Source organism: Pezoporus flaviventris, unplaced genomic scaffold, assembly GCF_033815535.1.
Source record: "Pezoporus flaviventris isolate CSIRO_AGI_PZ_B2104156 unplaced genomic scaffold, CSIRO_AGI_Pfla_v1 ptg000143l, whole genome shotgun sequence".
NCBI lineage: Eukaryota > Metazoa > Chordata > Aves > Psittaciformes > Psittacidae > Pezoporus > Pezoporus flaviventris.
This window is the reverse complement of record NW_026892691.1, coordinates 2094445-2106599: the sequence shown is the minus strand read 5'-3', so window position 1 is coordinate 2106599 and position 12155 is coordinate 2094445. Positions and strand designations below refer to the sequence as shown.

At 38.3% G+C, this 12155-nt stretch overlaps 1 long non-coding RNA gene across 1 annotated transcript; it reads right to left on the bottom strand.

The window, feature by feature from the left end:
• Positions 1–1762: 1762 nt before the first annotated feature.
• Positions 1763–8869, bottom strand: LOC133282841 (uncharacterized). The gene is made up of 3 exons (XR_009747722.1): positions 8749–8869; positions 7734–7889; positions 1763–2019 (listed from the first exon to the last, which is right to left on the bottom strand). It is a non-coding gene; the product is annotated as an uncharacterized LOC133282841 (long non-coding RNA).
• Positions 8870–12155: the final 3286 nt, after the last annotated feature.

The window sequence follows — 12155 nt, the reverse complement described above, 5'->3', positions numbered from 1 at the left end:
AGCGAGCTGTTCCTTTATATTCTTCCTCCCTATCCTGGCCAGTGGCAAAGTTGCATTATTATCCTATGAGTCATTCTTTCTTCAAAATATCTCTCTGGGTAGTACTTGTTAATTAAACTTTCTCATCCTCTCTTTCTTTCTCTCTCTTTCTCCCTTACAGTTGTTGGCAACAGTCTTGTATCCTCTCTTTTGAATAGACATCTATATGTAGTCTCCCATTATTAGAGTAGTAGGAAGGAACTGACTATCTTTTACCATGTGTGCCTGTCGAGCACACAATTACTAATTATATCAAGTATGCCTTGTGAGTGCTACTGGTGATTTAAATAGTACATTTTCTTCATCTCTTTAGGACAATGTCATCTATTGTACAATGTTTCTGTCTGATTCTTTGGTGGCATTTTAGCTAGTGAACTTGAAAAGTTCTTCAGTTTCATAAAGAAAAATGTGGAACATCTGTCCCTTTTCTGTAGATGTGACTCTGCAGCAGCTAAAATGGCCTGCTGTTCGGAAATGCAGAGTAGGAAATAAAATGTCATTTGAATACGTGGGGTAGTAATAGCCTGGTGGCAGTACCATAGCCAAAATCAATATTCATCAGAGTTGTATCTAGTAAAATCGTACATACTGATTTCTTAATTTCATTTTTTATGAAATGATAGGAAAAATTTTTTAAAGAACACAGGTTTGACTCCTGACCATACAAACATAGATATATAATTCATGTTGAGTCTGTCCTACAAAATATATAGACAAGTAACTGAGTCACCTGTGTACAAATGAAAGGATAATAGAGCTGCTATTCATATTTAGTGAAGCAAATTCACAGGGTGGCTCTGTAGATGGACAAGAAGTTACAGCTCATGTCTTTATCCTTAGTCATTCACTCATAGCTCAGTACAAAGTAACAGCTCTAGCTTCAAGCATGTGGCAGGATAGGGAAGGTAAAATAGGAATGAAGAGTAGTTGATGTACTGGAAGAGCAAGACAAGCAGAGAGAAAGTCTGAGCAGAGTAACACCTAAAGCTGAAGCCAGACTTCCACTGTGGAGGCTGCTGTAGGAATTAATAATTAGAAAGAATGACAAGTCTACAATTAGGATCAAATGGGAAGGTATGAGAATTCAGCAACTGATTTAATATAGGCCAAGGAAATTCTGATGCAAAACCAGTAAAATAGTCTATCCCTTGGAAAATCAATCCAGACATCATCCAGAAAACCCTCCTTTTTGTAAGCAGACACAGAACAACACAGATTGCTGCACTCTGGGTAGCCATGACTGTCTCAGAGCTGATCTGGTAAATCCCTCAAAGTCCCTTCAAGACCTGTATTTCTATGGATTCAACAGTAAGCTAAAGATAAGGAGAATGGGCCATTATGTGTGTGATATTTGATCTTTTTATTTCTGTCATGTCTGAACATCAAAAGCATTTGTTGGGACTGCAGTTGTCAAATTGTAAGCCAGCATGTGAAAACAGCTGTCTATCCTTAGCACCAACAAACACGAATAGATCTGTCATCGTAATTACAGCTCAGAGCTGGATTGTCTTCAAACATCAACAACAGTCTGCACTGTGAGCAATGTCAAATACGCCTGACTCAACTGGTTTAGGAACCATTTTTCTAGAGAGCATAATGACAGCCTTTCTCTCTGTGAAAGGTTACAAAAGTTTCTGTGTAATGAAGTCTGTTATCTTTCATGTTAAATATTTCATTACCTGCTAAAAGAAATCATTCTAGAAATAAAAAAATGATTTACACATTTAATAAAATGATTATGCCGTTTATTTATGTGCATATAATTTTAACTTGATTACACTCCAGCATTCTTGTTTCCTTATTGCAGCAGTAACTGTCTTCTGATATTGCTTCATGGATCTCTCACAAATGTTTACTTAGATACATACAGTAACTCAAGGGGGTTATGTTGGAATATTGAGATTTTCTTCCCAAAAGAACTGTACATTGGTAAGAAGTGACTGAGAGATGTCTGGAAGTATCTCCTGATTTAGCAGCGGCCTAGACAAAACAGATTTGGGAATTTTATTAAAAATTAAATTCTCTAATGTACATATCACACTGTCAGCATAGCTGGTCAGCAAATTTAACATGAATATTACACTTCTCTGCATATCATTGACAATATGAAAAGGATACAGGTTTTTTTAGAGGAAGAGAGCTAGAGACAGTAATTTCTCTTGGGACACAGAAGCAACAGGAACCAAAAATATGACTTGGAACCAATTCCCAGTCTTTCTTCTGAAGCAGACCTGTGGGAGTGACCTGTCTATTAACTTTCCCCAGGAAAGCAGATTACAGTCTTCAGAAGTGTAGATGATAACCTGCCATTTTGAAATGGTAACTTCTAATATTTGTTCTCTAAGCATATAGTTTCACTTGAGTCTGGCTATTTTTTCTTAGTCAAGGCTCAACAACAGGCAAACCAAGGATATTCCGCTTTCCCATCATGCATTGCTTCCACATTCCATAATTATTTTAATTATCATAACTGTCTGGCATACAATAAAAGTACAAAAACATTTCAGTAAAGTAAAACCATTAAGCAACTGGAATTGCAGGTCACCAATTCTGTTATCCGTAGAAATCAAACTGACTGGCTGGAGGCAAAGACTTCTGCCTCTCAAAATCTTCTACCCAAAGATTTGGCATAAAACTTTGATAAATGTGCACTTTCGTGGCAAATGGTGGTATTTTCAACAGAGAAAGTATACTACTTCTGAATTACTATATGGAGTCATAATCTAAAAGAAGTAGCCATACTTCTGAAAGAAGCAAACATAAGAGATGGAGAAGAATGCAAGAAAGGGAAAGGAAGGGAGGCTACGTTTGGCTGGTAATTCAGTAAAAGAATAAATAAAAAGAGGAATTTCACGTCCATCATCCCAGCACCTACATACTAAATGCCTTGCTAGAGTTAAGTCTATACTTGCAGCTAGCGACATAAAAGATGTGCAGTCACAGAACAATCTTAGAATCATTCCAGTTAGAAGGGACCTCAGCAGCACTTCTGCCCTATCTTCCTGCTGAAATTCCAATGCATACGCTCAGTTTGATTCTATTTTTATGGACGTGCATGCTCCTGAAAACATAAAGTATGTTCTGTTTAAATTTTTAATTAGAAAATACATTATTGTGATATTCTGAATATTTTTCCACTTGAAATCATCTGAAGCAGCTTACCAAGAGAATTTGTAAAGGTCTTAAAAGCTGGACATTGTGCAGTAACACACTTAAATTGAAAAGTACTGGTAACAGAGAATTACTAATGGAGTAAGTGAGGGGCACTGAAATAAAATCTGGTGATGATTCCTCTCTTAGCTTCAGGTTGCAGGGTATGAGTTCAAGCCTAAAGTTCAATATTATTGTAATTTCACTTTTCATCCCTCTGTCCCTGGTGAACTCAGCTGCACATGCACACTTGGTGCCTGGATATGGGAACCAAAGACAGGAAAGCTGTCTGTTAAACATAAACCACAGTGTAATCTCAGCATGGGTTACATCCTTTCGTTTTCAAGTTTTCTCCATAATTTACAGGTTAGAAAGAGAGAATCAAGTTGTACCAGTCCAGGATCTACTTCCAACTGATGATGCAAGTTGTGGGAAGGGAATAATGAAATATTAAGTACCTTTTACACATTCAGGGTACTCCAGAACCATGCTGATCAAGGGAAAGTGATTCTTTTTTAGGTTTGTTTTCCAAACAAAGAACTTGCATTTCAAAGAGGCATTCTGGTATAATACAGCATTGTTCCCCATGACTAAGGTTTGCAGAATCTCTTTCAAATTTCACACAGGTATATGAGAGGACTGTGCAAAGAACAGAGGATGAAATACACTATCACAGATCTACCAGTGATGATTTTAAAATCAAAAAGAATCATGTTATTTGTAGACATGAAGCTGAGCTAAGGGAAGGCCTGTGAGAATTAAAATAGCTATTGTTTGAGATATAATACGCCACAATCCCTACTTATGCTTATGCAACCCAGCAAAAATAGACAGATATCCTCAAGAAAGAACTTCCAAAACCCACTCTTTTGTGCCAGCTGTAGAGAGAAAGGAAGGGAGGGGACGTTTCGATTCCAACATGACTAGATGGCGAATAGCAACTGTGAGAGCCACTAACATTTCTTATTCTCTTTAATCACATTTGCAATAATGTTGCAAAAGGTGATAACCACCAAAAAATTAAAGGCTTGTCTAAAGAAGTGGTGATTCACAAAGAATTGAATACACAAAACCTGGTTTGAGTCTGAGTCATGTGGAGCTCAGTGTACTACTGAATTTTGCCAAAGGCAATTGTAATAATGTTGAAAAAGATTAAATTTTTAAATATGATTAAACTCATTAAGAACCTGTTTTGAAGCCTAAGTGATGTGGCAGTCAGGAAGAGGTTTGGATGCAACTGTGTGTCATACCGATTTCACTTGAAAAACTGCTCTCCAAAAACTTGAGTTGCACTCTGTGGTTAGGAAAATGAGCTAAACTGGTTTCCCAGTGCAATATGCCTCTAAAAGTGAGAAAGTTCACTGACCCGTAAATGCTTGCTGTAGCGCCTTTGCAAGTCCTATCTCCTGTCAACCATGTAATAACCTGAGACTATATTTGAAACTGATAGGGAATGAATCTGAGAAGGAGGATTAAACATGAAGCTTTCCAGTTTAAAAGTTGTCAGAAGCTTGTCAATAGGAAGTTATATATGTGGGATGAGCCACATTCTGGAAGCGTCATTTTCTCATCACTTTGTATACAGCTTATTTAGATTATACAACAACTTCTATGTGCTTATACATAGATGTGAGGATTCCCACTTAGAGAAAACAGAAGATAATTAGAAAATGAGAGAAACTCATAACTTCTTATTTGTAAGAAACACCACTGTGACTTTCTATTAGAGTTTCTACTTCCCCCAGTAAAGCTCATGAGCTCTGGTCTTCAACTAAACAATTCCAGTTTTCCTGCTTTTTGGTAAAAAGCTTGTGAATTATTCAGAATTATTCTTTTCCCCACTGCTGCTGAAGAAGCAGACCCTGCAAGTTATCCTTAACTAAAACAGTCTGCACTTGCCTGTAATATTTACACCTGCATTTGAGGCTTCGGCTAATAAAGCTGGTCATTGTAATTTATTTCCAACAAGATTTAAAATAAGACATGGATTTCCTCCCACAGTTGACAAAGGAAACCTTTTTTAAACCAAGGTTAGAAATAACCAGTTACCTTCCTAAGCCATACACAGTAAAAGAGGTATCACCGTAAAACAAGTCGATCATTTTTTTCCCCCATGTAAAGTAACGTCTGTTAACTAGGAATCTGCTTTTTGAAAGGGTTTTTTTTCGTTTTTTTTTTCCTAAGGGAACTGAAATTTCAACATTTTCAACAGTTTCCCTGGAATGCTCATTATTTTTCATTCCCTAAAAATTAAGGAAAATTATACAGATCAGCAAGTTTGTTGCTTTAACAGCATTCATATAATTTCCTCTAGAAAAAAAAATAGGAGATGTGCAGTGGTCCTCAGGTTTCATACTTGGAATTCTCAATGTACCTTTGGAGTCTGACCTTAATATTCTGACCATAATTATTATTAGGGGGTTACCTTCATTTTCCCTGAGTGTATTAGTGAATCTCTCAGGAGGTGAAATACCCTTTTTCAGAAGCCCAGCCCCAGTTATATTTAAATGTAAAATATTATACACATTCACAGGGTTGTTATTTTTTTAATGGACCCTAAATTAATAGAGCAACAGTTGACAGCTTATTCATAGAGTCAAAAATCTGGGGTAGCATCAAACTGACAACCACCAAGTTCATACCACCCTTTCTTCAAGGCAAAATTGATGTAAATTTCTAGCCTTGAGATTTTTCAAACTCTAAAGACTTTATACCTATACATTCTTACTTTAGGGATCGTTATACCATTTCTAAAAACTTGTGACCTAACAAAGTGTGGTGAAAAATGTGTGGTTAATATTTAACTGCTTTGTGTAACACTAGGGAAACTTTTGGGAAGTTCTGATCTAATCAATGGCTACCCTTCCATGGTTTTCACTGGAAATCAGATAAACCCAAAGGCAGAAGAGCATATCCAGCAATCTTATATCCATATTTTAGTATTTTTTTCTAGCTCAGTTCAGCTCTGCCTGTAGTTACAGTATCCCATGAGTCTCAGTATGTTACAATGCACTTTCAACGCACTGAAGGAATAAAATATGATTAAGTGTGCATTGCTGAACTAGGGCCAAAAAATACAAATACAAATCAAAAATCAATAGTTCTATTCAGTTTTCTCTGGGACAGTACTTTCAAGGAAAATGTTCAAGCTAGTGCACTCTAACTAACTATTTAACCTCTAATAAACAAAAATTTGTTATATAGAATAGGCCTCCAAACAGAAGATCACACTGATGCCAAAAAAGTTGGACACACCTGCAAAGGAAATTTTCTACTTTCATACACAGTTCCATATAGTGTTAACATCTTAATGCTGACCTTATGCAAATAACCATCTTTTACAGTGCTTCATTTAGCTCTACAATAAGCCCCAGGTTTCCTAAATATGTTAAGGACAAAATCCCACCATTTTACCAATTCAAAAGACAACATGTTTCTTTCTGCTTCGAGTGAAATTATTCCTTAGCTGTTACATATAATTACAGCACAAATCCTGAACTGCGTATGTGCACCTCCTGCCAAAATCTGACGTATATTCAGAACAAGACATTTCTGTACCCCAAGCTTCTAAAGAGCCAGAGACTGCTTGCTGGGGGTAGTTCCTCACTTTTGCTTTGTGTAACATCAAAATAGTAATAATCAAAGCCTACTGATTTAAGAGACACCATGATGTAACATACAGTGTGCATACACAGGTTCTCTATTTGTTGCTCCCAGGACTGATTTTGTATTTTACACAAATTCTCTATTTCATGTCAGTAGAGGTTTCATCCAGAAAGCAGCTACGGCACCCAGCCTCTTTTCTCAAAGTGAATGTTCCTTTTTGAATACTTATTCTCTCTCACTTTCACTTACAACAAAAGAGATCTCCACTTATAGGTCATTAGCATGAGTGGGAGAGTGCTGTTGTTCTAAACAGATACCAGCCAAGTTCTGGCTGCCTGCTTTGCAGAAGCTGGATACCTACACCTGATGTAAAAATTACACCTGCACAACTTTCTACCTGAATGAGTGTACCAAACAGCAGACTTACAAATTGAGGACCATCAGGTAAAAAAAGGAAAGCCTGTGAAAAGAGCTCAGTTCTTTGAAAGAAAATAGCTACCATTTGTGCAGTTTTACCCTGTATAATCCTCCTTGTAACCCTGACAGAAATGCCACTAAAATGAACAAAATTTCAGAAGCTACTCTTTCCTTCACATTTCCTTTAGTAGCTGGAGCAGGTCCCACACTGTGATTCTGCCTAATCTCCTTCACTGTGCTATGATGCAAAACATAGCATTCTGCATTCCATTTATAGTTAAAGGTTAGGGCCTGCAGTCTTTAAATGTTTAAATACTTCTCGATATTGGTTGCACTTCTGTAAATCACTTTCTTTTATTCTTTATCTTTTCGGATATAACAAATAATGAACAGATGTCAGTGAATGAATGATGTTCTTTAATGGTGGCAAAGCCTACCTGATCAGGCAAAAAGCCTGAATCATCTTCATATTAAACCTGACATTCTCTTGCACATTGTAGTGAAGGAAGCATTTTTCTTACCTGCCCTCCAGTCCAACAGAGAGCTTAGGAAGGGTATGCAGCACACAGTGCTGTGACAAAAGTAAGGTGGAATATATCAATGGAACCAGAAGCAAAAGCAACTCACAGTGCTGATTCCATCATAGATGCCAACTCAAAAGGCTGCAGTTCAGGAGTCTGGAAAAAAAAGTTGGCTATTCCACAAGTTGTTTTGTCCCCTACCTCATGGCTGCATGACAGTAATTTAGGAATTCTTGATGTGAAAGTTTGTCAGATGCATATTCCAGGCAATACCTCCTCCCCCTCGTTGAATCATACAGGCTGTGTCCTAATCAAATTATATTTTTGAAGTGTTTCCTCACTGAATCCCACAAGATTGTTTCTCATATTTTCCCCCACACCTGCTTTTTAAACTAACTATCCCAAGGCTGCCAGCAGAGCCTTCTTTCTTCTCTCTCTCCTTTTACCCCCACTTTCTTTTTTTTGGAGGAGGGAGGCAGGGAGGAAGAGAGTCATTGAGTTACGTTCATCATTGTTCAGTCCTTTACAATCTGCCCTATAAGATGATAATACCCAAAAATATCAGGAAGGCCAACACCTGTCATTTCAGGCTTATGCCCACTTTGTTGTTTCGGTTTTTGGTGGTTTTTGGTGGCTTGTTTTTTTTTTTTTTCTTATATGGCTGAGAAGGAGGAGGTGTCATCTATTAAAGGCAAGAAAACACTTGTGTTCACATCTATTGTGTCCTGTTGGACTGGAGCTAGCCTTCCCTGATATTTCTGAGGAGGCTCATTGACCTCTGCCAGCAAATACAATTGGATGCTCCACCCTACAGCCCAGGGAGAGGCAGCTTGCTGGGGATCAGCACAGTAGTGACATAGAATCTTTCACCTAAGCTGCAGCCGTTTGCTTCCTCATCATTACTCAGTGATTACACACAAGAACAAAACATTATGTCCTTGGCTGCCCACCAGCTACCCCTGCTTATCACAAGACAGTTACATCATACCCCGTTTTTTATTTACAAAGGACTCACTGTTGTCTTTTGAATTATTTCCAGTTGTATTCCAAGAGTTGTTCTCTGCGCATTGTAATAACCATGTACCACCTGTTTCCTCACAAACTGACTTGCAAGGGGACATTTATTTCACTTGTGCCCAACCATTTTCTAAATCAGGCCTCACTGCTGGGCCACAGCTAGTGCTTTTTAGAACTTCTTATGCTCTAACAATATAAAGCAGCTGATAACAGTTGGTTGCCCAGATCTGCATCCTCAGTTCTCCTATAGTTCTGGCCTATAAGTTAAAGGGGAGGACATGATCATGGGAAGAGAGGATTAGGGAAGGCTAAAATGCAGCTGTAGAGGCAACAGCCTTGCAGGATTCAGTACACAAAACAGCATCATGTAATTTGAGCAGGACACATTCACTGCATTGAACACAGCAGGGAGAAGGCATTACTTGGCCCCTGGGACCATGCAGCAGAGGGAACAGGTGATGTACAAGTTAAGGCAAAGTTAGGATTGCTTTTATTAATATTTGGGCTTGAACTACTATCCAGCAAGTTTCACGCCCTGGGAAAATCAGACTGAAAGAGGGGAAATTTACATTAGATATTAGACAAAAATTCAATATGAGAATGGTGAGACACTGACAGGGAAGTTGGAACGAGATGATCTTTAAGGTCTCTTCCAACCCTACCCATTCTATGGATCTGTGATTCCCTAGCAGAGCACTGATCACAGTCAGTCTCTCAGTAAACATGCCTAAACCCACCTATTACTACTGACAGCTGGTTTGCAGCTGCCACTTCAGCTAAGGCTGGTGCCACCTCCTTCTCTTTCTCAGCACAAATCAGTATTCCTTTGTGGAAATGTACCATACAGACGATAGATCATATTGTTCCAACAAATCATGAGGTCTTAGCTCTTGCACTTATACTCTTAGCAGCTATAGGATTTCAGAGATGAGCTGAAAAACATTTCTTTCCTAAGCACAAATACCAACAAGTTATCTGGAAACCCTAATTGTCACAGAACACATGACAACAATCCCAGTATCTCTGTGTGACAAAAACAATGCAAATAAAGGAAGAAAGATACATATTGCACAGAGCACACTTAAGAGGAACTGGCAGCTTCATTGAAAACTTTGCATATTCTTTATCAGTTACTTAAAAACAAGCTGTGAAAAAACTGAAGCAGCCTGGGGATTTAATTGCCACATTTATTTTTAAAAGAAGTTCCATCTAAGATGACATATGAGACACAACAAAATGTCAATCATTATTTCAAGCCAAAGGAACTAGATTTTAATAGGAATTGATCGGAGGAAGGTGGAAAGGGGTTTTGAATACATTCTGAAGTGGTTTTGTAATACATACATGGCAAAAGGCACATGATAAATCTGAAATAATTAGGTATATACATTCCTAATGTGAATATTGTCTAGGAGTCAAAATCTGCAGTGACCTTCATTGGATGCCCTCTGTATTTCCACTGCACTTTCCTCACATTCTCCAGGTGCAGAGTCTGGGTGTAGGCCTCAGCAATGCAATTATACAGGGACTATACAGCCTGCTTCACCATGGGATGGGAAACATTTGGGGCATAGCCTGATATTAGACAGCTAGTTTCTTTGATTGAGAAGTCTTTAGTAAGACAGATTCCTGGTAAGGATAATGCAAAAATGTGAAAGAAGCAAAATGTGTATGTTTCAGATAAGGTTTTTTAGCCTTTGCACCTTCAGAGTTAGGCAAATTGCTAGAGCTCATTTAGTAGCTACACTGTGAAGATGACTTCTGGGCTTCCTGTGCATTGAAGCTGTGCTGCCAGAACTTGTAGAGACTCTGTTGTCTCATCTAGTGGTCAGCACAGACCTTAGGTATGCTGTCCTCACCACTGGTAAGAAACAAATTAAATAGGTCAATGGAAATTTTCCAAAATAAACCTTTGTCTGGACATAATGGATGGTACTTGGGAAAGCTCAGTTAGATTTGTGGGCTGCTGCATAGCCTTGACAAGAAACTCAGTCTATCCAGAGCACCACCTGAATCTATCTGCATGAGAGTATAATGGCATTTTTCTCCTTCTCTGGAGCTTTTTAGAGATAAAATCCAGGAGGGGTACCAAGGTGTTACTACAATAAGTCAACAAAATACTATGCACATGATAGCAAAAGATGTACGTCAGCTGGACTTTTACCCTAGTTCGGCAGCCTAAACTGAGCTTAAATGATTGACCATTTTTCCATTTAACCCAGGTTAAATTAACCTTATGCTCAGAATCCACCATGTATCACAATTTGGTAAGCATTAAGAATCACAGTGCACAGCTTCCCAGCCTTCTACATCCTGTTGCAGATGTATATAGTTTATCCTCATACCAGTAATGGTTCTATGTCTCTTGATCTAGTTTAGTTTTGCCACACCTCCCTCACAGGACATGTTTACATCATGCTTAAATCCTACCAGGGGCATCTGTACCCAGAGCAAGATAAGTCCTCCCAAAAATTCCAGACAAATTCTTAATTACCATTACTGATATCAGTAAAAGTACAGATACACATACATTCATCCTGGTCTTTGGTTATCAAACTGAAAGTGAATAGAAGGGAAAGCTAGTGAGACTGGTCAGTTCACCAGCTGGATTATATTACAACTGTTTCTAAAAAGCTGAAATAGGGACAGGCAAGAAAGCAGTGTCAGGGATATTAAGTAGATGCTAAAGAACCAGTTAGGCATATCCAGACTAGATATGCAGAGACTGTGAGACTATCCAATAGCAGGGACAGAAGCAGAGAAGAGGGGAAGACTAGACAGAGATGGGAAAACAGCTGTTTAAATTACTGTTCATTGCCAGTAAGAGGAGACATGTCATCTGGGCTACTGAAACTGCACCACAGTTAACAGCCAGCCAGATAACATGAAGAGATATTGACAGTTCCTGGACAGGTATGCTTGGAGAAAAATCTGTGCATATCTTAAAAAGAAAATTAATAAAACTTATGATGAAAAGATTCACTGGTCTAGTTTCATTAATAAACAGTGAGAAAAAAACATTTTGTGTGAGTGTACAGAATAACAGAACTAAGTGGAACAACAACTTGAACAAGAGAATATGAGAAAACGTAAGTTAAGGCAAATTGCACAAAATCCTTATAGAGAGGGTTATTTCCTCCACTGCTACTGCCCACCTCCCTACATCACTAACCACTACAAATGCCATCATCAAGCTACAAGCACGTGTGTAATATATTACCTACCCCCAGTCTGAGCATGTGTGTCCAGCCAAAGCTATTCTAGAATACATGAGGAGGGCAAATACTGAGAAGGACTACTGTGTAGAAACCAGGATTAAAAACTGTGTGTTCCTGCCTCAGTTGCCATGCTCAGTCCACTCTACTATGCTGCCTCCTTCTGAGTTATTACATCACTCTATGCATC